A 4,859-nucleotide genomic window follows, 5' to 3' on the forward strand; every position below is an offset into this window, starting at 1 on the left:
GAAGGATATTGGGAGTTAAATGGCAGGACAGGATTAGAAATTAAACTATAAGAGAGATTACTCGAGTGCCATATGTGGATGAGATCATGATGAGGGGTGGATGTAGATGGTGCCAAAAGGGTACCAAAGACGATTGCATGATGCCTTACGTGATTTAAATGGCATAGAAGTAGCAGCAGACGATATTCTAGTTTATGGCAACGGAGATAATGATCTGAAAGCTTTGGGAAATCATGATAAGAACCTATTAGCGTTACTGCAAAGATGCCGGCGAGAAAACATAAAGTTAAATCGAGACGATGAAATTACATGTGACTGAAGTTAAGTACATTGTACATTTGCTAACAAAGGATGTTGTTCGTCCAGACCCATATAAAATTGAAGCTCTTAATTATCTAAAAATTCCAAGTGATGTTTAATCATTGAAAAGATTTCTAGGGATGTTTAATTATCTTTCAAATTATTTACCAAGTAACTCGGCTATTAAGAAATCTAGGAAAGAAAATTATTGAATAGCAGTCGAATACAATTTCAGCTGCTGATAAATCTGATGTAATGGCATCATTTGAAGTGGTTAGTAATGTAAATATGACAGAACATGTTCCTGTGACAAATTAAGGACTTGAGGATATTATAAAAAAAAAAAAAAGATCATAATTGATGTTGTATTGTAAACATGAAAAATAATTCTAAAATGGTTGACCCACTCATTGTGAAGAGGTTCCTGATATATATTTTTTTTTTTTTCAAATTTAGTGATGAACTTAAGTTAATAATGATATAATTTTTAGTGGTAATTGCATTGTAGTCCCATCATGTTTAAGTTCTTACATGCTGAAACCAATTCACTTTGCTCACAATGGGATTGAGGCTACTATTAGATATGGTAGAGATATAATGTTATGGCCTGGTATACTGTAGGCGCAGATATAAAAATTAATGTTTATTCTTGTGTGGTGTGTAATAATTATGGTAGGAAACAAACGAAGGAATCCTTGAATTCTCATGATTTTCCTTCTCGTCCTTGGTGTAAAATTGGAATGGATATTTTTAGGGTTGGCAATTGTAACTATTTGATTTTTGTAGATTAGTATTCATCATATTTTGAGATTAATTAGTTGGAAAATATGTTAGCGTCAAATATTATAAGCAGAGTAAGGAGTCATTTTTCACGCTATTGTATGCCAGACATTATTATTATTATTATCATTACTAGCCAAGCTACAACCCTAGTTGGAAAAGCAAGATGCTATAAGCCCAAGGGCTCCAATAGGAAAAAATAGCCCAGTGAGGAAAGGAAATAAGGAAATAAATAGATGATGAGAACAAATTAACAATAAATCATTCCAAAAAAAACAACGTCAAAACAGATATGCCCTATATAAACTATTAACAACGTCAAAAACAGATATGTCATATATAAACTATAAAAAGACTCATGTTAGCCTGGTCAACATGAAAACATTTGCTCCAACTTTGAACTTTTGAAGTTGTACTGATTCAACTACCCGATTAGGAAGATCATTCCAAAACTTGGTAACAGCTGGAATAAAACTTCTAGAAAACTGTGTAGTATTGAGCCTCATGATGGAGAAGGTCTGGCTATTAGAATTAACTGCCTTGCTAGTATTACGAACAGGATAGAATTGTCCAGGGAGATCTAAATGTAAAAAATGGTCAGAGTTATGAAAAATCTTATGCAACATGCATAATGAACTAATTGAACGACGGTGCCAAAGATTAATATCAAGATCGGGAATAAGAAATTTAATAGATCGTAAGTTTCTGTCCAACAAATTAAGATGAGAATCAGCAGCTGAAGACCAGACAGGAGAACAATACTTAAAACAAGTTAGAATGAAAGAATTAAAACACTTCTTCAGAATAGATTGATCACCGAAAATCTTAAAAAACTTTCTCAATAAGCCATTTTTTTGTGCAATTGAAGAAGACACAGACCTAATGTGTTTCTCAAAAGTAAATTTGCTATCGAGAATCACACCTAAAATTTTAAAAGAGTCATACAAAATTAAAGAAACATTATCAATACTGAGATCCGGATGTTGAGGAGCCACTGTCCTTGACCTACTTACAATCATACTTTGAGCTTTGATAGGATTCAACTTCATACCCTATAATTTGCACCATGCACCAATTCTAGCTAAATCTCTATCAAGGGATTCACCAACCCCAGATCTACATCCAGGGAATGGAATCGATGCAAAGAGAGTAGCATCATCTACATATGCAACAAGCTTGTTTTCCAGGCCAAACCACATGTCATGTGTATATAGTATGAAAAGTAATGGGCCAAGAACACTAACCTGTGGAACACCGGATATCACATTCCTATACTCACTATGGTACCCATCAACAGCAACTCTTTGAGATCTATTACTTAAAAGATCAATAATAATGCTAAGAAATGACCCAACCACTCTCAACTGTTCGAGTTTGAAAATAAGTGCCTCATGATTAACACGGTCAAAGGCAGCACTAAAATCAAGGCCAATCATACGAACTACCTGACCACAATCAAGGGATTGTATAGCATTGGGGATTGTAAGAAGGGCATCACATGCTCCAAGGCCTTTACGAAAAAGACCAAATTGCAAACTAGGGAATAGATGATTACCTTCAGCATACCTATTAAGACGTTTTGCCAGAAGACGTTGAAAAACTTTAGATAATATGGGAGTTATGGAAATTGGGCGGTAATCAGTTAGACTTGAGCAACCACAAACACATTTACATAGTGGAGTAACATTACCAATTCTCCAACAATTTCTAAAAGCTCCTCTTCTTGCTAACTTGCGCAAAATAACAGATAACTTTGGAGCTAAGAAATCTGCAGTCTTTATAAAAAACAAAGGAAAAATACCATTTGGGTCTACACCTTCATAAGCATCAAGGTCCATCAACAGAGCTTTAATTACACGAGTTCGAAAAGCTAAACTTTTAGTTTAGCCTCAGGAAAACAGGAATGAGGTAGTTCAAGTTTTTCCTTACTCTGTTTACTGTCAAAAACATCAGCCAAAAGGGTTGTCTTTTCCTTTGGACAGTGAGTGACTGAGCCATCTGGTTTAAGTAAAGGAGGAACTGTTGCATCTACACCAAAGAGTGCAGATTTAAGGGTAGACCACCATTTATGTTCCTATGTTGTGCCAGAAAGGGTATCTTTAATGGTTAAATTGTACTCCTTTTCAGTTGAGGCATAAACTCTCTGAGCAAAAGGTCGAAGCTGAGTATAGTTATTTCGTCAAATCTGATCTGATACCCTTCCAAAGATGGTGGGCCTCCTGCTTCTCCAAATAAGCACGTCTACAATCATCATTGAACCACGGTTTGTCCTTCGCTCGGTACCTTAGCACACGAGAAGGGATACGCCTATCAATTATGTTGACTAGATTCTCATTCAAAGGGACAACAGGATCTGCGCTACTATATGATTGTGACCAATTCAAGCACAAAAGATCATGCAAAATCCCATTCCAGTCTGCTTGGGATTTCATATAAATTTTACAAGAGTATGATATATCAGGGACAGGTTGCTCAGTCTTCACTACTAATGAAATCAAGGTATGATCAGATGTCCCGACTGGAGAACCAACCTTACTAGTTATAACGCCAGGGGAGTCTGTATACGAGGGTGTCAAGCAATTACCAGACCTGTGAGTAGCTTCATTGTAGTAAGTAGCTGTGGCTCACAATTTACATCAAGAGAATTTCAAACTTTTGTAAAGATGTGGTCATTTGAACATGTAAAATCATACCCTTACCACCACCAGTCAACAGGAAAAGCTGAAAATGCAGTAAAAATAATGAAATAATTTTTCACAAAATCAAAGGAGGATGGCCATGATCGTTTGTTAGCACTTCTTGAATGGAAAAATACTTCAACTGAGGGATTTAACTCTTTACCTGCTCAAAGATTTTTTTCAATAGAAGAACTAAAAGTCAGTTGACTATAACAAAATTTACTCAAACCTACGAATGTTGATGGGGTACCAGAAGTTCAAACTAAGAAATTGATTAGGCAAGCCAGATATTATAACAGGTATTGTAAGATTTTAGTCTCATTCAAACCAGGTGAGGTTGTCCGTGTACAACCACTTCCAGGAAAAAAAGGAATGGAAGAAAGTTAAGGTAATAAAAGAGGTTTCAATAAAGAAATACAAAATAGAAGTAGTAGGTAAAGTATAATTTAGAAGTCGCACATTTCTGAGAAAGACATAAGCAACAGTAACTGATAATTATATTGATTCTGATTTTGAAATTGAAACTGATGTAAATGCGAATGATGTTGCAAATAAATCTTTTATACTTCCTCGGGCAGATAACTTTGAATCACAAAGAACCAAAAGTGGTTGTGTTGTAAGATACTAATACTAGAGAATTATGGCGTCTTTTGACTGGCCAGACAGTACTACATTGGATCTTTCTCTCTGGTTACAGTTCATTTTCCCTTTGCCTACACATACACTGAATAGACTGGCATATTCTTTACATATTCTCCTCTGTCCTCATACACCTAACAACACTGAGATTACTAAACAATTCTTCTTCATCTAAGGGGTTAACTGCTGCACTGTAATTGTTCAGTAGGTACTTTCCTCTTGGTAAGGGAAGAAGAGACTCTTTTAGCTATGGTAAACAGCTCTCCTAGGAGGACACTCCAAAATCACACCATTATTCTCCAGTCTTGGGTAGTGACATAGCATCTCTACCATGGTCTTCCACTGTCTTGGGTTAGAGTTCTCTTGATTGAGAGTACACTCGGACACACTATTCTATCTTATTTCTCATCCTGTTGTTTTGTTAAAGCTTATATAGGAGATACTTATTTTAATGTTACTCTT

Source organism: Palaemon carinicauda, chromosome 16, assembly GCF_036898095.1.
Source record: "Palaemon carinicauda isolate YSFRI2023 chromosome 16, ASM3689809v2, whole genome shotgun sequence".
NCBI lineage: Eukaryota > Metazoa > Arthropoda > Malacostraca > Decapoda > Palaemonidae > Palaemon > Palaemon carinicauda.